General features: G+C 39.1%; 1 long non-coding RNA gene across 1 annotated transcript in view; it reads left to right on the top strand.

Annotated features, from left to right (window-relative positions):
* The first annotated feature begins 6559 nt into the window (after positions 1 to 6559).
* Positions 6560 to 26679, top strand: part of LOC128648087 (uncharacterized) — a 30717-nt gene continuing 10597 nt past the window's right edge. The window contains exon 1 of the long non-coding RNA XR_008400505.1: positions 6560 to 6923. This is a non-coding gene — a long non-coding RNA (uncharacterized LOC128648087). The remainder of the gene's footprint in view (positions 6924 to 26679) is intronic.

The following is a 26679-nucleotide window of genomic DNA, read 5'->3' on the forward strand; positions in this document are numbered from 1 at the left end:
AGATATTGAAGACTAGGCATAGTTATCTGCTTCTATTTCTGTTTTGTATTTGTATTATGACCCTGGGGAAAGTCTAACAGAGGGGGATGAGGAACCCAGATATGGACTCCTTGCCCAATATGCCTAGAGGACTATGGCTGCACCTCACTGAAAAGGCCCCAAAGGATGCCGAAACGATCATCTGGGGTTGCCATTTTCCTTGTTCAGAGGAGGACTGCATTGTATTTCATGACTGGACTGACCTTGTTAGTCGGGATCAGACTACTCCACCTCGGTAATCGTGCCATAGAACAAGTTACTGAGCTGTTCTTTCCTGGCAGAATGCTTCTCTTTCTGTTTGTAAATGTTGGTTTATTCAGGAGAAGAAAACAAAAAAAAAACCCCCAACTAAACTGCAATGTCTCTTTTTAACATTGGATCAACTTGAGTCATGGTTTTTAGCTTTGTTGTTAAAGGGATAGTGTACACCATGTAATAGACACTACTATAAAGAAGATTATATACAGATACTCCTCCAGTATAAAACCTTATAAAAACTTACTTAGAAGCTCCCAGTTTAGCACTGTTGATGAGGTTAGGCTGGGACACCCAGTGAAAGGGGGCTTGGACAACAAAGGGACAGAAACTCCCTCCTCTCCCTCTTCCCTGCATATGAAAAGACAGGGTCACATAAACAGGAGCCAGCAGGAGTCTGTAAACGTATGTATACATCTGACACTGTGGGGCTTGGTTAGGAGTATGAAAAATCATCACAATGTTATTAAAAAAAATAAGCAAAACTATACATTGTTACAAAAACACACCCAGATGGGATATATAAATGGATCATCTACAAAACATTTATGCAAAGAAAAACTAGTGTACAATGTCCCTTTAACTACGGACATGGGAAAATGGTTTTGTACATGGAACACTCCATATCTTAAAATTAACATTTTCACATACAATTGCAAGATGAAGCATTGCATGTCAAAGTGAAATAAATAACAATAAATGAAATTACACCATGGCAAAGGTAAACAAGATTCTCTATTTTGATGATTGAATTCATTTTATTATATCCACAGCTTGTGTGTTCTTCATTGTGGTACAATTTTATAATGCCTATTTTTCTTTATTTAGTTTCCATTCCTCCCATGGAGCTACGTGCCATGTTCCACATACACAAACAAGGCTCCCAGCAAGACTTATTGCAGCAGGATTCCAGCCAAAACCAAAAGCACAGAGAACGTATTTTCAGACCAAGAATATCTCTTTTTGGTTTAAATGAGGAAGAGGTTAGATCCAGATACCGTTTTAGCACTGAGGTTATTCTGGAGCTCTATGAACAAATCCAGCAAGATATAGAACCAAATTGTGAGCGTAACCATGCTGTTCCAGGCATGGTGAAATTACTAAGTGCGCTTCATTACTTTTCATCTGCATCGTTTCAGGGTACTGTGTCTGCTCTTTCTGGAATATCTCAGCCTAGTTTCAGCAGACATCTGACACAAGTTTTGAAGGCGATAAACAAACTCACTCCTCAGTACATTGTTTTCCCCCTCAGACAAAGCATCTGTACAAGCTATAAAAGATGGTTTCTATAAAATCTCCTCGTTTCCTGATGTTTTGGGGGCTATTGACTGTACCCATGTTGCGCTGTCACCTCCTACAGAAGATATCTATAGAAACAGCAAAAATTTCCATTCCCTAAACGTACAGATGGTGTGTGCATCTGACATGAGGATTCTTTAACCTAGTAGCTGGTTATCCTGGATCCACTCATGATTCGTATATTTTAGAAAATTCAAGTGTGAATTCAATTTTGACATCTGGAAATCTACCAAAGGGGTTGGTCTACTGGGTATGTAAGATTAATTGGAAATGCCAGTTGTTTACTAGTAAATGTGTCTATTCGGAATACTAAAATACTATAAATACACATTTAAAGCAACATTAAACACAGAGGTTGTAATTATTTAATTGTGTATTGTAAATAACTTTGCAGTATACTTTTAATTAATTTTACTCCATTTTCAAGCATTTTGAAGTAATTTATAGAAAAAAAAAATACCCTTATTTCTTGAATATTTAAACATCTAATATAATTTGTCATGTGAAGAAGTATGACAATTATTATAATTACAATAGTCCTTTTTTATTTTTCACTTTTGTATAACAAATTATCCTGACTGTTGAAACCGATAACAAAATAAAGTTTTTAAAAAAATTACATCTACATACTATTCTATGGCTAAAATTTGCTGTGAATACATCTATATATATATATATATATTACACTATATCCTTTAATTTTTTATATCCTTCTGTTTGGAATTGATTTGTTGATTGGTTTATGTATGTGGGCACATGCAAATAAATATTAGACTTATGATGTCACTAGTTGTCAGGTGTTACACATATACATGAGAAACGGTCAACTGCAATACAAGCACATTATTAATAATAATAATAATAATAGTATATTTTTTTATAAGATGTCACCATATTCTATAGCACTATACAAGGGTAGGATACACGAACCATATAAAATAACATACTATACTGATACAGAAAGGGCCTTGATCTGAAAATTTGCTTTTTATGTATTTTGCATGCATATTTGTATAATAAAATATATCCGTAGGTGGCATCAGTGGAGTTGTGAAAGTGTGAAAGACACCAATGTAATGTGCACGTGACTTCTGCAGAGAAGCTTGTGATTAGCTGAACATTCCAATAATAATTTAAAAAAGACACTGTGCTCAATATGTTTTCTATTATGCAACTGAAAGGGAGGCATGTAACAACACACACACAGACACACACACATATATATATATAGATACATACACTTATTTTTTTGGGGGCGGGTCTGGCCCGAAAAAGAAGAAGTTCAAATTCAAGCTATCTTTGCAATATCAGTTGTGTATTTTCTACTAATGTTTTTTGTAAGGCTTCCAGACACAAGGCGTACCTCTCCGCCAACAGAGCTGTGGGAGTTATAGTAATAATGAAAGAAAAAAAAATACATGCTCTAATTTGCTAAAGGTGCTTTTAATATTTCAGCTATGCTATGCTATATATATATATATATATATATATATTATTTTGAAATACAGTACTGTGAAAAAGTTCTAGATAGGTATAAAAAAAATGTAAGTAAAGTAAGAATGCTTTTAAAATAAAAAATGTTAATTTATTTGTTATCAATTAAAATGCAAAGTGAGGTGAACAGAAGAAAAATCCAAATCAAATCAATATTTGTTGTGACCACCCTTTGCCTTAAAAACAGTATCAACTCTTCTTGGTACATTTGCACTAAGCCGGGGATTTTGTAAGCATATAGTCAGGTGCACGATTAAACATTTATACCAAATAGGTGCTAACGATCATCAATTTAATATGTAGTTGAAACACAATCATTAACTGAAACAGAAACAGCTGTGTAGGAGAAAAAAACTGGATGAGGAACAGCTGAACTCTGCTAACAAGGTGAGGATGCTGAAGACAGTTTAATGTCAAAAGTCATACACCATGGCAAGACTGATCACAACAACAAATCACAAGATAGTTATACTGCATCAACAAGGTCTCTCCAATGCAAAACAATTAAGGCAGACAGGGTTTTCCAGATCTGCTGCCCTAGCTCTTCTGAAGTAGCACAAAAAAAGGACAACGTTGAGGACCATAGACGCAGTGGTCGGCCAAGGCAATGCACCAGATGAAAGACATATCATTCTTCCATAACCTTTGCAATCAGATGTCCAGCAGTGCCATCACCCTAGAATTGGCAGAATCCAGAGGGACTCTGGTACACCCATCTATTGTCTGGAGAAGTCTGGTAATAAGTGGTCTTCATTGAAGACTTGCGTCCAAAATAAAACATACCTCCAACGTGGAAACAAGGTCAAGTGACTTAACTATGCACAAAAACATAGGAGCTGGGGTTTAGACAAATGGCAGCAGGTGCTCCGGACTGATGAGTCCACATTTTAAATATTTGGCTTAGGCTGCAGCTGAAGGCAGTTTGTTCACCAAAGGACTGGAGAGTGATATAGGAATAACAGTAAAGCATGGTGTAGGTTCCTTGCAAGTTTGGGGCTGCATTTCTGAAAATGGGTTGGGAATATGGTCAGAATGAATGGTCTCCTCAATGCTGACAAGTACTGGCAGATACTTATCCATCAGGGAGGCATTTGATTGGCCCCAAGTATATTCTGCAGCATGACAACAACCCCAAACATGCATCCAAAGTCACTAACTATCTTCAGAGTAAAAAATAACAAGGAGTCCTGGAAGTGATAATGGCCCCCCACAGAGCCCTTATCTCAGCATCATCAAGTCTCTCTGGAATTACATGAAGAGACAGAAGCAACTGAGGCTGCCTAAATTCACAGAAAAACTGTTGTTAGTTCTCCAAGATGTATGGAACAACCTATTTGCAGAACTCCTAAAAAAAAGCAACAGTGTACAAGTGTACCTAGAAGAATTGATGCTGTTTTGAATGCAAATGGTGGTCACATCAAATATTAATTTGATTTCAATTTTTCTTTTCACTTACTTTGCATTTTGTTAATTGATAATATATAAACTATTAACATTTTTTATTTTTTATTTTTAAAGCATTCTAACTTTAGAACATTTTTTCACACCTGCCTAAAATGTTTGCGCAATACTATCTATCTAACTATCTATCTATCTATCTAATAGATAGATAGACACAGAATATTTTGTCAGCCGTGTGGTATTCTGATGTAGCCAGGTGCTGGTAGATTGATACTATGCAATAATGTATTATTTTTTTTTTCTTTGTAAATGTTACTTAGGCTATTCAAAGCACAAATTAAATGCATAATTTAAAGGGACAGGAAACCCCAACATTTTCTTTCATGATTTGTACAGAACCTACAGTATTAAACAACTTTCCAATTTGCTTCTATTATCAAATTTGCTTCATTATATTGTTATCCTTTGCTGAAGTAACAGCATTGCACTACTGGCAGCTAGCTGAACACATCTAGTTAGCCAATTACAAGAGACAAATGTGTGCAGGCACCAATCAGCAGCTAGTTCCCAGAAGAGAGAGGAAAAATAATATATAAATATATACAGTATATATTAGGATTGCACCGATACTAGTATCGGTGCCGATACCAAGTATTTGCATGAGTACTTGTACTCATGCAAATACACCGATACTTAAACCGATACCTCCACTTCCTACCCATACGCCATCTTGTGACGTTTTTCAAACTGCATGTTCCTATTTCATTTTAAGCTGGAGTTATTGTTCACTTCTGTTCTGCCAATACAAATTGCTGTTATTTGTATTATTGTACGTTTGAGGGCAGTGCTCCAAAAGCTGCTACTATACAGCTGGAAGCCTACCTGAGAGAGATCACTGTACCTAATTCAGACAAACCCCTGAAATACTGGGCAGTTAATAAACTGAGATTTCCAGCTCTGGCTAAAATGGCCCAAAAATATATTTCTGCCTCATGCAGTAGTGTGAAAAGTGAAAGACTGTTCAGCTTAGCGTCAAACGTCCTTACTGATAAAAGAAACAGACTTATAGCTGAACATGCAGAGATGCTTCTGTTCCTTAAAAAGAACTTGCCACTAACTTTTGAAAAAATATTCTAATTGCTAGATTGCCTGTTATGCTGCTAGTTCTCATCTTGAACAATTGTGCTCAAAACATGCTGTACTCTGAGGAACATCCTTAGCCAGGGCTGGACTGGGAATAAAAAGCAGCCCTGGAAAAATATGAAGACCAGCCCTATTTTCTGTTGAGTCAGTAGAATGCAATGCCCCATTTTTTTCAAAGGGGATTACTGGGGACACTCCTTCCCCAATGTCTTTTTCAGAATTAAATTATATTACTTTGTATTAAATACAAATGTCAGATTGATGTTATATAGGCACCCTACAACCCAATCACATCCAGTAATCACCCCTTTAAATTGTAGCTTTATATCTCCAACTGCTGCAGCTGTTATTTATTGTTGTTATTATTAATATATTTTATTGTAATATTTTTATTTATAAACATGTTCTGTGAACTTTGTGACAACAATAAAAAAAAACTGTTTAATTATTTCAAAATGTATTTTGAGTTACAGTTCATAATTATAAAGAAGCTATCTAAAATCATTAGTCTGTATTGTGCTTGGTAAACTGTCATATGACATAAAAAAAAGTATCAGTAATTGGTATCGGTGAGTATTTGAAAAAAGTATCGGCACTTGTACTCGGTCTTAAAAAATGGTATTGGTGCAACCCCAATATTTATATATAATTATAGAATCAGAAACAGCTTATTTATTCTCTCCGCCACCTGAAGCTTAATCACCCCAGCACTTGCTTGGGGTGGGTTTGTAAAAGACAGCTCTTGTGCAGTGTTACATTTTGCCACACAATGCTGCATCTCAAGTGACTATTGCAGAAGGACAGGTTCTCTACTTGAGAATTTGTCCACTTGTAATCTTGATACATTTTCCTTTTTATCTAGCTTGAATTACAGGTAATGTTTCTCTTGCGGTTGAAAACGTGTATTTATTTTTACCTTGCAGGTGATGATGCCTATCCTTTAACTGAACGGCTCTTAACTCCCATAGCAAATCCAAAGAATGCAGCAGAAAAAAAGTATAATGAAGCACATTGTACTGCACACTCAGTCATTGAACGTACCTTTGGATCCCTCAAAAGTCGCTTCCGTTGTCTAGATCGCTCAGGAGGAGTGCTGCAATATTCACCAGAAAAGGGGGCACAGATTATCCTTGCTTGTTGCATTTTGCATAACTTGGCAGTCAGTCGAAATCTGGATGTTGACATTCTTGAAGACCTTGATGCACCACCTCCTGTTGCAGCAATTCCAGAGGAGGAGAACACAGAAGTAGGAAAGCAGACCAGATTGCAAGTACTCAACAGATATTTCACATGTAAGCTCCTGTTAAATTAATTTTTAGAAAATATGGTCTAAATATAAGCTCTAGGGAAAATATTTTAGACAGTCCTCAACACAGTTCACCTTCAGTCTTTCATCTTGAGTGTGATATTTTTGTAAGCTACCTGAGTACAGCAGTAACTAAGAGGAAAGGCCCTCACGGACATTTTTTGTAAGTTCTTGGCACCCATAAATGTCCCTAGTTGTCTGGTGCCAACTGCAGACGGGTATTACCTGAGGTTCACACTTTCTACTCCTCAGTGTACCTATTGGCTGACAGTACCCAAACTCAGTACCCAGCAGAACCTGTTCAGGTAACAAATCCAGTACACAGCATAATTTGGGCTCTGTGATAGAAGCTGCTGCTGTTGCAGTGGTGTCTAGTATTGTAACTCTGACATCTTTGGCAGGGGTATATTTTGGCCTAGGCCAGCTGTATTTAGGGGCAGTAATTTTCAGCAGGTATTTCTGAGGCATAATGCCTTCTCACTTCTGTGTTCTCCTGATGCTTTATTTCTTACAAATCAATTATTCCTGGATGTATAATGAGGGAGCATGACCCCTCTGTGTCCCTATCTTCTATATATGAAATATAGGAGGGAAATATAGGTTACAATTGTTGAGGGGGGGGGGTAGCTGATTTCCTACACCATTGGTCAGCACAAAAACTAAATACAGCTCACTTGGAGCAACAATAACTAGGTGCCAGGTTGCAATTTTTTGTCGCATGGCAAACTGGTGCCCAGTGTTAGTTGAACTTTTCTACCACTGGACATCTTTCCCGTTAGGTTTTTTTCATGCCTAAAATTGTGGTGTTCAGAGAACTAATGTAAGCATATACTTGTGTTACATGCTATAATAAATACAAGGAAGACATACGGCCAGATTATGAGTTTGGCGTTAGGCTTAAGAAGCAGTGTTGGCCGGTTCCAACGCTGCTTTTTAACACCCGCTGGCATTACGAGTCTTGCAGGTACAGATGTACCGCTCACTTTTTTGGCCAGACATCCACTTACGTCAATTGCGTATCCTGTATTTTCAATGGGACTTGCATAGCGCCGGTATTACGAGTCTGACAAAAAGTGAGCGGTATACCCTCTCCTGTCAAGACTGGTACCGCATTTAAAAGTCAGTAGTTAAGAGTTTTACACTACAACGCCGTAGCATAAAACTCTTAACTAAAGTGCTAAAAAGTACACTAACACCCATAAACTACCTATTAACCCCTAAACCGAGGCCCCCCCGCATTGCAAACACTATAATAAATTTTTTAACCCCTAATCTGCCGAACCGGACATCGCTGCCACTATAATAAATATATTAACCCCTAAACCGCCGCACTCCCGCCTCGCAAACACTAGTTACATTTTATTAACCTCTAATCTGCCGTTCCTAACATCACCGTCACCTACCTACATTTATTAACCCCTAATCTGTCGCCCCCAATGTCGCCGCCACTATATTAAAGTTATTAACCCCTAAATCTAAGTCTAACCCTAACACCCCCTAACTTAAATATAATTTAAATAAATCTAAATAAAAATAACTATCATTAACTAAATTATTCCTATTTAAAACTAAATACTTACCTATAAAATAAACCCTAAACTAGCTACAATATAATTAATAGTTAAATTGTAGCTATCTTAGGGTTTATTTTTATTTTACAGTCAAGTTTGTATTTATTTTAACTAGGTAGAATAGTTACTAAATAGTTATTAACTATTTAATAACTACCTAGCTAAAATAAATACAAAAGTACCTGTAAAATAAAACCTAACCTAAGTTACAATTACACCTAACACTACACTATAATTAAATGACTTACCTAAATTAAATACAATTAAATAAAATTATTTAAAGTACAAAAAAACAAAACACTAAATTACAGAAAATAATAAACAAATTACAAGATTTTTAAACTAATTACACCCAATCTAATCCCCCTAACAAAACAAAAAAGCCCCCCTAAAATAAAAAAGCCCTACCCTACACTAAATTACAAATAGCCCTTAAAAGGGCCTTTTGCGGGGCATTGCCCCAAAGTAATCGTCTCTTTTACCTGTAAAAAATAGTACAAATCCCCCCCAACATTAAAACCCACCACCCACACAACCAACCCTACTCTAAAACCCACCCAATACCCCCTTTAAAAAACCTAACACTAACCCCTTTAAGATCACCTTACCGGGAGAAGTCTTCACCCAACCAGTCCGAAGTCCTCAACGAAGCCAGGAGAAGTCTTCATCCAAGCCAGGCGAAGTGGTCCTCCAGACGGGCAGAAGTCTTTATCCAGACGGCATCTTCTATCTTCATCCATCCGGCGCGGAGCGGGTCCATCTTCAAGACATCCGGCACAGAGCATCCTCTTCCATCAAAGTCGTCTGGATGAAGACTTCTGCCCGTCTGGAGGACCACTTTGCCCGGCTTGGATGAAGACTTCTCCTGGCTTCGTTGAGGACTTCGGCCCGGTTGGGTGAAGACTTCTCTCGGTAAGGTGATCTTCAAGGGGTTAGTGTTAGTTTTTTTAAGGGGGTATTGGGTGGGTTTTAGAGTAGGGTTGGTTGTGTGGGTGGTGGGTTTTAATGTTGGGGGGGATTTGTACTTTTTTTACAGGTAAAAAGCTGATTACTTTGGGGCAATGCCCCGCAAAAGGCCCTTTTAAGGGCTATTTGTAATGTAGTGTAGTGTAGGGCTTTTTTATTTGGGGGGGGGGGCTTTTTATTTTGGGGGGGGGCTTTTTTATTTTGTTAGGGGGATTAGATTAGGTGTAATTAGTTTAAAAATCTTGTAATTTGTTTATTTTCTGTAATTTAGTGTTTGTTTTTGTACTTTAGCTAATTTTATTTAATTGTATTTAATTTAGGGAATTAATTTAATTATAGTGTAGTGTTAGGTGTAATTGTAACTTAGGTTAGGTTTTATTTTACAGGTAAATTTGTATTTATTTTAACTAGGTAGTTATTAAATAGTTAATAACTATTTAATAACTATTCTACCTAGTTAAAATAAATACAAACTTGCCTGTAAAATAAAAATAAACCCTAAGCTAGATACAATGTAACTATTAGTTATATTGTAGCTATCTTAGGGTTTATTTTATAGGTAAGTATTTAGTTTTAAATTATTATTTAGGTAATAATAGTAATTTTATTTAGATTTATTTAAATTATATTTAAGTTAGGGGGTGTTAGGGTTAGACTTAGATTTAGGGGTTAATAACTTTAATATAGTGGCGGCGACAGCAGATTAGGGGTTAATAAATGTAGGTAGGTTGTGGGGGCGGCAGATTAGGGGTTAATAAATATAATGTAAGTGTTGGCGATGTTGGGGGCAGCAGATTAGGGGTTCATAAGTATAATGTAGGTGGCGGCGGTGTCCGGAGCGGCAGATTAGGGGTTAATCAATATAATGTAGGTGTCAGCGATGTCGGGGGCGTCAGATTAGGGGTTAATAAGTGTAAGATTAGGGGTGTTTAGACTCGGGGTTCATGTTAGGGTGTTAGGTGTAGACATAAATTTTATTTCCCCATAGGAATCAATGGGGCTACGCTAGGAGCTAAACGCTGCTTTTTTGCAGCCGGCTCTCCCCCATTGATTCCTATGGGGAAATCGTGCACGAGCACGTTCAGCCAGCTCACCGCTAATGTAAGCAGCGCTGGTATTGAGGTGAGATGTGGAGCAAAATTTTGCTCTACGATCACTTTTTTGCGGTTAACTCCGGGTTTGTAAAAACCTGTAATACCAGCGCTGTCTGTAAGTGAGCGGTGAGCATAAACTGCTCGTTAGCACCGCACAGCCTCTAACGCCAAACTCGTAATCTAGGTGAAAGTGCCTTCCTCAGCACAAGACTGCATACCCTTTTTCACACCCCACTTTAGCCCTGGTAATTATCATATTCCACTATTAATTGTATTAAACCTATCTCTGTATTTACAATTGCATTTACCCACTGTTGTTTGTTGGGGGTTTTTGCCACCAATTACAGCCACAAATATTATGGGTGGTTGTTTTAAGACTTAATAAAGATAAAATTGGTTCTCTATTACCATTTCCCAGCCAGGAGAGGACAGAAAACAAACAAACTGGCCAACCTGTGCTGAATCAGGCATTTTAATATAAATCCAGCATTTTAACCACCGCTTTTTTTTTAACCCGTGGAAATATATAAATTGTGTAATGATTAGACAAAGTTGCAGTTCTAGGTTTGTTGTTAAATATAATGGCAATTTTTAGCATGTTTATTGTGTCAGCTAATTCAAATGATGGTAAACTCTGTGAAACTGCTGTACATATTTGTAAAGTTTAAAGGAATAGTCTAGTCAAAATTAAACTTTCATGATTCAGATAGAGCATGCAATTTTATGTTTAAATATTTTTTATTGTCATTATTTTGAAACTTTAAAAACAATTACAAACACACCTTCCCCTCCATGTGATTCCCTCTACATGAAGGTTAGGAAGAAGACAATCAGTATAACAACATTTATGTAGCAAACAATATAGCTAATGTGGTAAGGTTTACCGTGCTCTACTAATTCCCAATGATATTTGAATGTCCTTTTGGATTCTGGGATGAAAGATAGGTGGTAATATTTGTAGGTCATCTTTTTCACATGATGATTTATTTGAGTATCTTCCATGGTGTTAGGGAATCTCTCTTAAGGGGTAGAGCAAGTATCTAATTTAACTTCCATATTAACCTGTTGTTGAGTTACGGTAGCAGTTTCACAGTATCTGAGGTCACCTGAATTAACTCTACATAAATTAACTTTAAAGAGGTATATCCTCCTTAGGAGGTAAAATTATATAAATAGGGTATAAAAAGGGGAAGGGGGGATGGGGGGGGGAGGGGAGTGACGACACAACCTGATGTGATTATTGGGGAGTGATTTTGCAGTAAGTAAGATCACTCGTTATTTTTGTGTTTCAATGTTTTATTTAGCTATCCAGTAATACCATATCGCTAGGAAAGTTTCTCTATTGTCTAGGGTGTGAGATGCCAGCTCATACATAGTATATGTATATTGGATTTTATTATAAATTTCCGTCCAGGTTGGGCTGCCTGTCTTCCAATATCTGGCTATGCATGTCCTTGTGATTGTACACAATATCCTGATAAATGTGTTGATGTGTTTATTAAGTGTACTAATATTTATGTGTAGAAGGGCCTGTTGGATGGAAAGGTCTATATTTTCGTTCAGTATGTGACTAAGGAAGGAGGATAGCTGTTGCCATATCCCTGTAATTTCTTTGCAGTCCCACCACATATGTTTGTATGTTCCTGCCTCTCCGCACCCTCTGTAACATAAGGGACTTCCCTGTGTGTGCATATGAGCCGTTCTAATGGGTGTTAAATACCATCGGTGTATAGTCTTGGTTATGTTCTCCTTAAGATCTACGCTTATAAGTCCCTTCTCAGCCTTTAGAAATATCGTTTCCCATTCTTTAGTTTCTTTAGAAATGTGGAGATCCCTTTCCCAAGCTATCATAGTAGGGGTTTTAGTTTTATTCTGTGATATTTGAATATTTGTATAGAGGATAGAAATAGTATGTTTATCTCTTTCTTGCGATTTACAAAGATGTTCTAGCGGTGCGGTGTACCTTTCTCTCGGATGTTTCAGATATATCTGGGTGGCTGAATGAATCTGTAGGTATAAATACCATCTCAATTTCAAGGGGGATAATTTTTCTTGAAGTTGGTTAAATGTAAGTGTAGTTCCTCCCTCTATAAAGTCTGCTACTCTATAGAGACCCTTATTTTCCCATTTCTGCAGTTGATCCCAGAGTTCTCTGGGCAAAATATATTTTATCGGGATATATAAGGAATATTGTGGAATAAGATTGTATTTGGTTTTTGCTTTCTTCCAGGTAGTTATTGTGGTGTTTGTAGTGTAAGGTCTATGTGATTCTTGTTTGGATTGTGTTTTCTCAGGATCCCAAATAATGGTATACGTTTCCCCCCAACCACCCAGCGTTGTTTCTAGAGTAGGCCAGATAATTTCTTTATTTCTTTTTAGTAATAGACTATCTTGTGCTAATCTGGCGGCGTGGTAATATTCCATTAAATTGGGGACCCCAATACCTCCCAGAGTCCTGTGTCTAGTCAGAATTGATTTAGCAATCCTGTTCGTTTTGTCTCCTCTTATATAAATTAGTATCTCTTTTTGCAATGAGTCTATATCTGTTTTGACAATTTGGATAGGGAGTGTTCTAAAGAGATACAAGATCCTTGGCAAGATTGTCATCTTAACAGCGGCCACTCTGCCTAGCCATGAAAATTTATAGGTTTTCCACTTTGATAAATCTTTTTTAATTTGTTTGAACAATGGGATATAATTTACTTTGTATAGATGTGAGGGGCAGGAGGGAAGGTGAACTCCAAGGTACTTTAATGAATGTTTCATCCATTTAAAGTTGAAATTAGTTTCTAATAGCGTCTGAGTCATTTGTGGTAGTGCAATGGGTAGGGCTTCGCATTTTTCTGTGTTTATTTTGAATCCCGATATGGCAGAGAAGGTTGCTAATGTTTGGTAAAGGTTGGGTAATGATACTAAGGGGTTAGTCACAGTCAATAAGATATCGTCCGCAAACAAAGCCAACTTATATTCCACCCTAGCTAACTTAACTCCCGAGATGTCTACTTGAGAGCGGATTTTGGCGGCCAGAGGTTCAATGCAAAGAGCGAAAAGCAATGGAGACAAAGGGCAACCTTGTCTAGTCCCATTACGAATTGGGAAGGGTTGTGATTTGTATCCTGCAGATGAAACCTGAGCTCCCGGCATGGAATAGATAGCTTTTAATGCCTTAATGAATGCCCCCTCAAACCCCATTTTATGCATCACTACAAACATATAATTCCAATCAATTCTATCAAACGCCTTCTCCGCGTCTAATGATAAGAGCAGAGAAGGCGTCCGTGTTTCATTTAAGGTCTGAATCAAGTTGGTGACTTTGCGGATATTGTCTGGGGCTTCCCTACCTTTGACAAAGCCCACCTGATCTGGGTGGACCAGGTGTGGTATTATATGTTTTAATCTGTTTGCCAATATCTTTGTAAATATTTTAAGATCTTGGTTAATCAGGGATATTGGGCGGTAATTTTGGCATTTCTTGTGATCTCTCCCTGGTTTGGGAATTACAACTATTTTTGCTGCCAGGAGCTCAGGTGGGATGGCCCCCCCTTCCATGAGATGATTACATAGTTTGACAAGGTGTGGAATCAGTGTTACTTTAAACAATTTATAATAGTCGCCTGGGAAGCCATCTGGGCCCGCTGCTTTTCCCGGTTTGAGATCTTTGATAGCCCCTAGTACTTCTACAGTGGATATGGGGGTATTCAGGGATTCTAACTGTTCCTTAGATATAGTCTGTAGTAAGTCGTGGTTGAAGAAGGTTGAGGTAAGTTTTTCAGTGTCTGTGTTGTGTAGGACTTTTTCCCCATCGTATAGGGCCCCGTAATATGTTGCGAAGGTGTCTACAATTTCTTGTGGGTGTGAGGTTACTGTGTTATGAGGTGTTTCAATCGCGGAGATTACTGAGGCTCTACAGCGTTCTCGGATTTTATGTGCCATAAATCTGTCAGGCTTATTAGCAAATATAAAGTATTGTGATTGTTGGCGTTGTATTGTTCTGGTGGCTTGCGAATGAAGCAGTGTAGCTAATGCTGTTTTTTTTAAATGGAGAGCATTTGCATTGGCTTTTGTCTTAGTGAGCTTATGTCGTTTTTCCAATTCCTCAATTTCTGAGTAGAACTATTCTAGTTGTTGTCTATATTTTCTAATCTGCTGCGCTTTTTCCTTAATAAGTATCCCCCTTAGGACCGCTTTATGAGCCGCCCACGTGATCCCTGGATTAGTTGCTGTATCTATATTTATATGCCAGTATTCAGTTAGTAATCTCAGTACCTTGTCATGTGTTTGGGGGTCTCTAATGTATGATTTGTCAAAGGTCCAAGTTTTACTTCTGTTTGGGTCACACAAACCCTCTACCTGAAGAGTAAGGATCGAGTGGTCTGACCATACGCAAGTGTGTATCTGGGAGTTGTGTAATAAGGGTTGTAATATCTGACTTACATAAATGTAATCTAATCTGATGTAGGATTTATGTGCAGCGGAGTAAAATGTAGTGTCGTTGGTCAAGCCATATAGTGTTGTCCAAGTTTCTATGAGGGAATGAGGTAGTAGGTGTTCCTGGATTGATTTGACAATGCGATTGTGTCTGTTTTGTTTGTTGGTTAAGGGTTTGGATTCGGTCGGGTTAATAGGTCTCATGGTGATGTTAAAATCGCCTGCTATAAATATTTTGGTGTGGGACCATTGTGTTAGTAAGTTTGAAATTTGTTGGAAGAAGCTGTGCTGATTCTCATTTGGAGCATAAACATTGCATAGGGTAATTTCGGTATCTAAAATTCTACCTTTCACTATTATGTACCTCCCTTCAGTATCTGCGATAGTGTCTTCCTGTTTGAAATTGAGTGAAGAATGAATGAGGATGGATGTGCCCCGCTTTTTAGATGTGGCGGTTGAGTGAAAATGGGTATTAAAATTTTTTGCCCAATACTTTGGAATATTATCTTTAAGTAAGTGGGTCTCCTGGAGAAATAGTATGTTGGCATGTAAAGAGGTGTACTGTGTCATCGCCATCCGTCTTTTTATATTAGTATTTAGTCCCCTAACATTATGGGATATTAATTTTATTTTGGGGATCATGTTAATATGTTTGTTTTGGATTGGTGTAGTGAGAATTTTATTACCTGAGGATCTCCGGATTGTAAACCTGACCTTACCGGTTGTAGTCGATCTGAAGTGTAATTGATAGGAAGTGTAGTGTCGTCACTGGGGATGGGAGGGAAGCTAGGAAAGAAATACAATGTTAATAACATAGCAAACAGTGCTGTGGAATCCTCAACAGAAGGATTCCTAGGAGTAAAACTATTATGCATTCTAAGAGTAAACATAAACTAGTATGATACTAAATTGTCCTGGGGGAAATTAAATTTCCATAACAACTGATAACTTTTCTAGTAGTAAAACTTAACAGGAGTCTCTGAGTGATAGGTGGGAAAGGTCCAAAGATTTGTAGTTGCAGATGCTTTCAAGGTGAACGAAGGCTATCTCTGGATATTTTTCCCTCAGTCAATCTTTCTGACCGTCAGGCTCCTAAAGAAGTATAGTTTGAGTTCCTGTATCCATGCCATAAACAGGATACCATCTAGGAGATTTTCCCTCTTGTTTCCTTTATTTTTTGTTTTTTATAATTGATATTCTGCCATTTTAGAGAATCTGGGCGTTTGTCTTGGCCTTTGTTTTTCTTTTGAGTTAGTGCTGTGTTTGGGATATTGGGTGTCTCCAGTGATAAGATGTTGCAGATCTCGGGAATATCCTCAGGGTCTTTTAGTGTGATTGTTTTGGAGTCTTTAATAATGTGTAGGGCAAACGGGAACCCCCATCTATATGGTATCTGGTGTTTTCTGAGCATTGTGGTTAGAGGGCGCAGGGATCCTCTTCTCTGCAGTGTTCTGACACTGAGGTCTTGATAAAATTGTATGATGTTGCCCTGGTGTTTATAAGTTGGGTTTTTCCTTGCTGCTTGTAGGATTTTTTCTTTGTCTGGGAAGAAAGTTAGTTTAATTATTATGTCCCTTGGGGGCAGGCCTGGTTTGGGTTTGGCTTTTAGTGCCCTGTGTGCTCTTTCTAAGTGGAAAACATAGTCAGCTGGGGAGTTTGTGATTTGGGTGAAGAGTTGGGCAAGATAGCGTGGGATTTCTGTGGGGCCTACCTCCTCAGGAACTCCTTTAAGTCGAATGTTATTCCTCCTGCTCCTGTTCTCCAGATCTTCCATTTTATCTTGGAAATCCTCCAATAGTTGTTGTTGTGAGGACATGGTTTGGGACATTTCGTCCATTTGTTCCACCATGGAGTCTTTTTGATCTTCTAGTGTTTCAATTCTATTGCCCATCTCTTGTAGGTCGGATTTGATTTCGGCTAGGCTGCTGGTCACAGATGAGTGAATAGTGTCAATTTTCTCCCATAGCCTGTCAAAATTCTCTGCAATGTCCTGTTTAGATACTAAATTTCTGAGGTCAGCTTTTGTTAAAGGACATTTGTCTTGTGGTGATTGTTGATGGTCAGCGTCCAGCTCCTCCTCTGCTTCTGTGTCTGTCGAGTGTTTAGCTGTCTGAGATGGCTTGAAGAATGTGGACACAGCTGTTGTTTTGGTTGTTTTGTCTCCCTTAGTGAGTCTTTTAGTGGACATCTTGACGTATCACAGATATAGCCAAAAGAGTGGTATTGTTTACTGCTAGGGATGAATCTGCTATCTTCTGGAGTAGCTGTTTTTTGCCAGATCAAAAGTCTTACGGTGTATGTACTTGTATTTTGATTGTGGAAACCCAGATTTAGTTTTAATTGTTTGTCTCGGGGAGGCAGCTCATTTAGGATAACAAGAGGTATGTTTATCAATCTTTAAAACATGGTATGACTCATATCAGTGTTATGTTTAGTATTTTAGATCTCCTTCGGTTCCCCCATTAGAAATGTTCCTACTTGGGATGTAGTTTACATTTTATTACACTTGTACTCCTATGTTATATTATCCCAGGAGTATATCAGGAGGTAGGTTGAGGGTAGTCGAGCTCTGGGGAGTGCTGAGAAGTATGTGTTTCAGCACCCGATGTGTCTGCTGTAGGTTACTTTTCTCAGTTGTAGGGTGACTTCAAGGTTAGTTATAGAATATTATAAATTAGTGATCTCCCTCTCCTCAGGGTAGGTATCCTCACAGGATGATCTCGGGAAAAGGTTCAAGGGGTATGACCTTCCACCACTTTGGGTTGGGAGGAAAGGGGGGAGGAGAGGAAGGTGACAGGAGGTCCTCCTATAACACTGCTGCTATGTCATAGCTGATTGTCGGAGGGAACTTTTAAATGTCCACTTAGTGATAGGAGCAGACGTTGGAATGTGGATAAGGAGTGGTTAAGGTGATTCTGATGTGCCTGTAGAGCTTTGCTTTGAGGACTCTTTTTTAGTGGGAGTTGAATGTATACCTCTGTCTTGTGGTTAGAGTGCTAAGGTGTATAAAGTCACTGCAGAGGTTAGTGAGTAAGGATTTGGGGGTTCCCCCTTCGCTATATTGTAATATATCCCGGTTATCAGCTAGGGTCCAGATCACCTGGGCTACGCAAATATCAGCCTGCAGTTTAGTAGGGTAGTCTGTCTATATTATATAGCACACTGTTGTTTGGGAATCAGTAAAATTGTGGATCATCTACAGTGTTTGTTTTCTTTTTTCAGCAAAGGTCAAACCGCCGCAACAGCACACAGAGACTTTCCCTCTCCCAACTCTAGTTATTAATCTCCTTTGTTTGTCAGACAGCACGATGTTACTTTATAGGAGCTTGTTGAAAAATTGATTGCTGCTGTTAGTCTAAGGGAATACAGTATGATACAGTGTTCAGGCTGTCGTAGCGATCAGATCCTGTGTTATAATTTGTACCTTGCGGTTGTAATGTTCCCACTCTCTTGCTCTTACTCAGTGTCAGCAGGTTATTTATATTATGTGTGCACCGGGATTTTCTCAGTCTCTAAGAGAGCAGCTGAGCTGTGTGTTTTTACTTTCAGTGTCTCTTGTTGGAGCCAGCTCTCTCCGTCTCTTCCGGGTATGCTGCCGTGACGTCACAGAGCAATGGCGCTGTTTCGCGCTCTTTTGCCCCGTATCGCCAGCAGTGACTACTATTAGGGTATTTATCCCTCAGTGATCTTCCGACTCACCGGTACTTTCAGGCGGTCCCCTCCTCTGTAGTCGGCAGGAGCCGGTCTGTCTGTTTGAACTCCGGGTTCCGCTGCTGCAGATGAGCGGTTACTGATTCGTCTGTGCTAGTTCTCCAAATAAGTAGAACAAAGTATATAGTCCTCAATCCTTTAGTGCCACCGAAGAACCAGTGTCTCAGTTTAGATATCCAGCATCAATAAACCAGCTATAGTCCACTTTTTGATGTAAAATTATCAAAAGTATGCAGGAGCTCATTCACTCCACGTCTGTACTCCTCTCAGGCTAGCTCTGCCTCCAGAGCATGCAATTTTAAAGGGACATTAAACCCAGATTTTTTTCTTTCATGATTTAGAAAGAACGTGCAATTTTAAACAACTTTCTAATTTACTTCTATTATCTAATCTGCTCAATTCTCTTGATTTTCTTTGCTGAAAAGCATATCTAGATAGCCTTAGAAGCTGCTGATTGGTGGCTGCACATAGATGCCTTGTGTGATTGACTCACCCATGTGCATTGCTATTTCTTAAACAAAGGATATCTAAAGAAAGAAGCAAATTAGATAATAGAAGTAAATTGGAATGTTGTTTAAAATTGTATTCTCTATTTGAATAATGAAAGAAAAAAAATTCTAATTTACTCCTATTATCAATTTTGCTTCGTTCTCTTGGTATCTTGATTTGAAAAAGCCAGAATGTAAGCATAGGAGCCGGCCCATTTTTGGTTCAGAACCTGGGTAGCACTTTCTGATTGGTGTCTAAATGTAGCCACCAATCAGCAAGCACTACCCAAGTGCTGAACTAAAAATGCCCCGGCTCCTAAACTTTCATTCAAATAAAGATAGCAAGAGAACGAAGAAAAATTGATAATAGTAGTAATTTAGAAAATTGCTTAAAATTGCATGCTCCATTTGAATCATAAAAGTTCAATTTTGACTAGACTATTCCTTTAAAGGGACAGTCTAGTCAAAATTAAACTTTCATGATTCAGGTAGGGCATACAATTTTAAACAACTTCCCTATTTACTTTTATCATCAAATTTGCTTTGTTCTCTTGGTATTCTTAGTTGAAAGCTAAACCTAGGTAGGCTCATTTGCTAATTTTTAAGTCCTTAAAGGCCGCATCATATCTGAATGCATTTGACAGTTTTCACAGCTAGAGGGTGTTAGTTCATGCGTGCCATATAGATAATATTGTGCTCACTCACATGGAGTTATTTATGAGAGGGCACTGATTGGCTAAAATGCAAGTCTGTCAAAAGAACTGAAATAAGGGGCAGTCTGCAGAGGCATAGATACAAGGCACTCACACAGGTAAAAAGTGTATTAATATAACCGTGTTGGTTATGTAAAACTGGGGAATGGGTAATAGAGGGATTATCTATCTTTTTAAACAATACAGTTTCTGGAGTAGACTGGAGAGTTGCAGCAGGTGATACGAAACTAGAAACATAATCTTTATTTTCCTTGTTTTCTATCACCCCCACCTGGCTGCATCTCTAGAGTAAGTAGGAAGCCTACACCCAATCTCTTTTAGTGTAGCAGCGACACAAGAATGCGCTGCTATAGAAATAAGCATTGAATATCACTGCTGTAACTGTCAGTTATTGTGAATTCTTATGTTTAAAGGGACAGTCAACACCAGAATTTGTGTTGTTTAAAAAGAAAGATAATCCCTTTATTACCCATTCCCCAGTTTTGCATAACCAACACAGTTATATAAATACACTTTTTACCTGTATCTAAGCCTCTGCAAACTGCCCCCTTATTTCAGTTCTTTTGACAGACTTGCTTATTAGCCAATTAGTGCTCACTCCAGGGTAACTTCACGTGCATGAGCTCAATGTTATCTATATGAAACACATAAACTAATACCCTATAGTGGTCAAAATGCATTCAGATTAGAGGCAGTCTTCAAGCTCTAAGAAATTAGCATATGAACCTCCTAGAATTAGCTTTCAACTAAGAATACCAAGAAAACAAAGTAAAAAGTTTTTTTTGTACTTGACTGTCCCTTTAAGTTTAGCAGCAGTACGAGAGATGTGCTGCTATAGACTTGCATATTGCGGGTAGTGCAGATCCGATTGCCTGTACCGCCCAGCTTGGCAAAATCTGGAGAAACAAAATTCTGGAGAGGCTGCTGGGGCATGATTTAAAAACTGTGGAATTAATGACCTTTTTTATTATGCTTACGCTAGAATGGTTACCGTGACTTCAGAGCTCTGCTTAGCACAAAACACATAAAAAATACATTACAAAGTATAGTTACACTATCTAATAAGAATTAATTTTAAAAAAATGTATAAGGGCTCAAAGATATGAGATCTCAGGTGTTAGTAAAAAAGGCAGGTAAAGGGCTTTTACATAAATATGCATCTCTAAATATGTGTATGTATGTGTATATGTATATTTCATATATATTATACATATTATATATATATACATAGATCCATATATATGTCTACATATGTATTTATATGTGTGTATATATGTATTTACAGACACACACACATATATATATATATATATATATATATATATATATATACAGTATCTCACAAAAGTGAGTACACCCCTCACATTTCTGTAAATATTTTATTATATCTTTTTATGTGACAACACTGAAGAAATGAGTGCTGCCAGCATTGCTGCAGAGGTTGAAGGGGTGTGGGGTCAGCCTGTCAGTTCTCAGACCATACACCGCACACTGCATCAAATTGGTCTGCATGGCTGTTGTCCCAGAAGGAAGTCACTGGAACCATGTCCTGTGGTCCGATGAGACCAAGATAAACTTATTTGGTTCAGATGGTATCAAGCGTGCCGCGGCAACTAGGTAAGGAGTACAAAGACAAGTGTGTCTTGCCTACAGTCAAGCATGGTGGTGGGAGTGTCATGGTCTGGGCCTGCATGAGTGCTGCCGACACTGAGGATCTACAGTTCATTGAGGGAACCATGAATGCCAACATGTACTGTGACATACTAAAGCAGAGCATGATCCCCTCCCTTCAGAGACTGGGCCGCAGGGCGGTATTTCCAACATGATAATGACTCCAAACACACCTCCAAGACAACCACTGCCTTGCTAAAGAAGCTGAGGGTAAAGGTGATGGACTGGCCAAGCATGTCTCCAGAGCATCTGTGGGGCATACTCAAACGGAAGGTGGTGGAGTTCAAGGTCTCTAACATCCACCAGCTCTGTGATGTCGTCATGGAGGAGTGGAAGAGGACTCCAGTGGAAACCTGTGAAGCTCTGGTGAACTCCATGCCCAAGAGGGTTAAGGCAGAGCTGGAAAATAATGGTGGTCACACAGAATATTGACACTTTGGGCCCAATTTGGACATTTCCACTTAGGGGTGTACTCACTTTTGTTGCCAACAGTTTAGACAATAATTGCTGTGTGTTGAGTTATTTTGAGGGGACAGCAAATTTACACTGTTATTCAGGCTGTACACTCACTACTTTACATTGTAGCAAAGTGTCAGTTCTTCAGTGTTGCTATTGTCACATGAAAATATATAAATAATAAAATATTTACAAAAATGTGAGGGGTGTACTCACTTTTGGGAGATAATGTATATACAAATATAAATACATATGTACATACTGTATATATAGACATACATATAAGTGCTTTGGAGCCCTTTGTAGTTACGTAGATGAAAACACGTTTAAGCATATTTATGCAATATTCATTTTTAATAAAGGTTTTAACTATGTATTTATTGTAAATATTTCACATTCCTATGTTCTGCACATAACAGAATAGGTATTTCTAAATAGATATTCCTATATATATGTGTACAGATCTATACCTATATAATCATGTACAGTGCCCTCCACTAATATTGGCAAATATGAGCAAAGAAGGCTGTGAAAACTTGTCTTTATTGTTTAAACTTTTGATCAAGCAATACACAAAATAATCTGCTCTCATGGATATCACACAATTTCAAACACTATACAGGTTTATAAAAAAAAAAAACTTTGTTAAATATATGTGTGGCACAATTATTCACATTCCTATGAATTCATATGAGAAAAATGTATTTGAAGTAGTTTTCTAGTACCTGGGTGACAAGGAACAGTAAATTGTTCAACTAGGACTTCCTGTTTCACAGAGGTATAAATATGAGGTAACATAGGCCAAATTCCCTTAGTCATTCATCTCAATGGGTAAGACCAAGGAATATAGCTGTGATGTGCAGCAAAAGGTTATTGAGCTTCACAAAATGGGAAGCGGCTAAAAGAAAATAGAAAAATGGCAATAATTAAGACATTCCAGTCACCTGGAAATGTTATGAATCAACCTGGAAGAGGACGCGTCTCTATATTGTCTCAACGTGGTTCGAGTGGCCAAAATATCTCTACGGATCACAGCTGGAGAATTGCAGAAGTTAGTTGCATCTTGGGGGTCAGAAATTCTCCAAAACTACATTCCGACATCACCTACATCACCACAAGTTGTTTTGAAGGGTTTCAATAAAAAAGCCTTTACTCTCATCCAAAAACAAACTCTTCAGTATGCTAGACACTACTGGAACTTCAAATGGGATTGGGTTCTATGGTCAGATGAAATCAAAATAGAGCTTTTTGGCAATAAACACCAGCACCTCATGCCCACTGTTAAATATGGTAGTGGTTCTTTAATGTTTTGGGGCTGTTTTTCTGTTGGAGTACCTGGACATATTTTTAGGATACATGGCATTATGGACTCTATCAAATATCAACACCTGACTGTCTCTGGCAGAAAGCTTAACATGGGCCGTGGTTGGATCTTCCAGCAGGACAATGATCCAAAACATACATCAAAATCAACATAAAAATGTTTTACTGACCACAAAACCAAGGTTCTGCCATGGCCATCCCTGTCTAACCCCATAGAAAACCTGTGGGTGAACTCTAGAGGAGAGTTCACCAGCGTCGGCCTCGAAATTTGAAATATCTTGAGAGATTCTGTATGGAAGAATGGTCTCAAATCCCTTGTCATGTATTATCCAACCTCACCAGGCATTAAAGGAGAAGACTCATAGCTGTTATCTTGGCAAAGGGAAGTAGCACAATGTATTGACTAAAAGGGTGCCAATAATTGTACCACACATATATTTAACCCCTGTACTTCGCTGGCCTTTCTATGGGGGTGTCTTATAATATCATGGTCACGCCATCAGTGGTGAGACCACGCTAATTTAGCAAGCCTTCAGGAGGGAGGGGAGGGTCTAATAGTACATTCTTGCCGCGGGTGCAAGATCAACGTTATTATACCCAGACAATCCCTTAACAACCAGCGATGTACAGGGTACGTTGTGATTGTTAAGGGGGTTAACAAAGATAGATATATATATATATATATATATATATATAAAAAATTATAAACCTGTGTTGTGTTTGCAATTGTTTGATATCCATGAGAGCAATATGTATATATATAAAGCACGGAAGGGGACTGCACTCACATACCGGACCGGTTACACATCCCATGACCCTGCAACATGCTCAGCCCTGGGTGCTCACGGGCACTCACAGGAAGCTGTGCTGTCCCCAGAGTCACAGGCAGTTAACCCCAGACAGGTCTGGGTGTAAGAACCATAGGGAAAATTACAAAACAAATTAATACAACACACAGAGAAAGTTCAGCACTCACAAGCTCTCAGCTAAGATTTAAAAGCAAAAATGGAAAGGTTAGTTACCACATCTGGCCAAATGGGACAAGCCCAGGTACCACGTCAAGGTCCTTTCCAATACCTGGGACCCTAAAACAGCCACACAATGCAAGCTCTCAAATCCAAACAAACTGGGAACAAGGGAAGCGTGCACAGGCTTATGTAATCACCCTAGACATATACAAAACACGGAAGGGGACTATACTTTCATACCGGACCGGGTACACATCCCATGACCCTGCAACATGCTCAGCCCTGGGTGCTCACGGGCACTCACAGGAAGCTGTGCTGTCCCCAGAGTCACAGGCAGTTAACCCCAGACAGGTCTGGATGCAAGAACCATAGGGAAAATTACAAAACAAATTAATACAACACACAGAGAAAGTCCAGCACTCACTTACAAGCTCTCAGCTAAGATTTAAAAGCAAAAATGGAAAGATTAGTTACCGCATCTGGCCAAATGGGACAAGCCCAGGTACCACGTCAAGGTCCTTTCCAATACCTGGGACCCTAAAACAGCCACACAATGCAAGCTCTCAAATCCAAACAAACTGTGAACAAGGGAAGGGTGCACAGGCTTATGTAATCACCCTAGACATATACAAAACACGGAAGGGGACTGCACTTTCATACCGGACCGGGTATACATCCCATGACCCTGCAACATGCTCAGCCCTGGGTGCTCACGGGCACTCACAGGAAGCTGTGCTGTCTCCAGAGTCACAGGCAGTTAACCCCAGACAGGTCTGGGTGCAAGAACAATAGGGAAAATTACAAAACAAATTAATACAACACACAGAGAAAGTCCAGCACTCACTTACAAGCTCTCAGCTAAGATTTAAAAGCAAAAATGGAAAGGTTAGTTACCGAATCTTGCCAAATGGGACAAGCCCAGGTACCACGTCAAGGTCCTTTCCAATAATTTGTTTTGTAATTTTCCCTATGGTTCTTGCACCCAGACCTGTCTGGGGTTAACTGCCTGTGACTCTGGGGACAGCACAGCTTCATGTGAGTGCCCGTGAGCACCCAGGGCTGAGCATGTTGCAGGGTCATGGGATGTGTACCCGGTCCGGTATGAGAGTGCAGTCCCCTTCCGTGTTTTGTATATGTCTAGGGTGATTACATAAGCCTGTGCACCCTTCCCTTGTTCCCAGTTTGTTTGGATTTGAGAGCTTGCATTGTGTAGCTGTTTTAGGGTCTCAGGTATTGGAAATGACCTTGACGTGGTACCTGGGCTTGTCTCATTTGGCCAGATGCGGTAACTAACCTTTACATTTTTGCTTTTAAATCTTAGCTGAGAGCTTGTGAGTGCTGAACTTTCTCTGTGTGTTGTATTAATTTGTTTTGTAATTTTCCCTATGGTTCTTGCACCCAGACCTGTCTGGGGTTAACTGCCTGTGACTCTGGGGACAGCACAGCTTCCTGTGAGTGCCCATGACCCTGCAACATGCTCAGCCCTGGGTGCTCACGGGCACTCACAGGAAGCTGTGCTGTCCCCAGAGTCACAGGCAGTTAACCCCAGACAGGTCTGGGTGCAAGAACCATAGGGAAAATTACAAAACAAATTAATACAACACACAGAGAAAGTCCAGCACTCACTTACAAGCTCCCAGCTAAGATTTAAAAGCAAAAATGGAAAGATTAGTTACCGCATCTGGCCAAATGGGACAAGCCCAGGTACCACGTCAAGGTCCTTTCCAATACCTGGGACCCTAAAACAGCCACACAATGCAAGCTCTCAAATCCAAACAAACTGTGAACAAGGGAAGGGTGCACAGGCTTATGTAATCACCCTAGACATATACAAAACACGGAAGGGGACTACACTTTCATACCGGACCGGGTACACATCCCATGACCCTGCAACATGCTCAGCCCTGGGTGCTCACGGGCACTCACAGGAAGCTGTGCTGTCTCCAGAGTCACAGGCAGTTAACCCCAGACAGGTCTGGGTGCAAGAACCACAGGGAAAATTACAAAACAAATTAATACAACACACAGTGAAAGTCCAGCACTCACTTACAAGCTCTCAGCTAAGATTTAAAAGCAAAAATGGAAAGATTAGTTACCGCATCTGGCCAAATGGGACAAGCCCAGGTACCACGTCAAGGTCCTTTCCAATACCTGGGACCCTAAAACAGCCACACAATGCAAGCTCTCAAATCCAAACGAACTGTGAACAAGGGAAGGGTGCACAGGCTTATGTAATCACCCTAGACATATACAAAACACGGAAGGGGACTACTCTTTCATACCGGACCGGGTACACATCCTATGACCCTGCAACATGCTCAGCCCTGGGTGCTCACAGGCACTCACAGGAAGC

Source organism: Bombina bombina, chromosome 2, assembly GCF_027579735.1.
Source record: "Bombina bombina isolate aBomBom1 chromosome 2, aBomBom1.pri, whole genome shotgun sequence".
NCBI classification, from domain to species: domain Eukaryota; kingdom Metazoa; phylum Chordata; class Amphibia; order Anura; family Bombinatoridae; genus Bombina; species Bombina bombina.